This window comes from Octodon degus, unplaced genomic scaffold (genome assembly GCF_000260255.1).
Source record: "Octodon degus isolate 3935 unplaced genomic scaffold, OctDeg1.0 scaffold00021, whole genome shotgun sequence".
NCBI lineage: Eukaryota > Metazoa > Chordata > Mammalia > Rodentia > Octodontidae > Octodon > Octodon degus.
In genome coordinates, this window is record NW_004524597.1 from 12164391 (window position 1) to 12164752 (window position 362).

Below are 362 nucleotides of genomic sequence, written 5' to 3' on the forward strand. Positions count from 1 at the left end.
ACATAGGTACAAAAATGCTCAACAAAATATTAATGAATATTACTGAAAATGTATAAAAATTCTACATCATCACCAGTGAGTTTTATAAAGTTTAGGAATACAAAAAGCCGATTCGGGACTCAAAAATCAACTAATGTAGATGATTACAGTGTGATGGTATAATCCTAGCCTGTAATCCCAGCTACTTGGGAGGCTGAGGCAGGGCAATTGTGAGCACAAGTTCAGCCCATGCAATTTACCCAGATCTTGTCTTAAAAGAATCAGCTTTTGGGGCTGGGGAGATGGCTCAGTGGAATAAGTGCTTCTCTGGTGAGCACAAGGGCCTGAGTTCAATCCCCAGTTCCACCAAAAAAAAAAAAAAA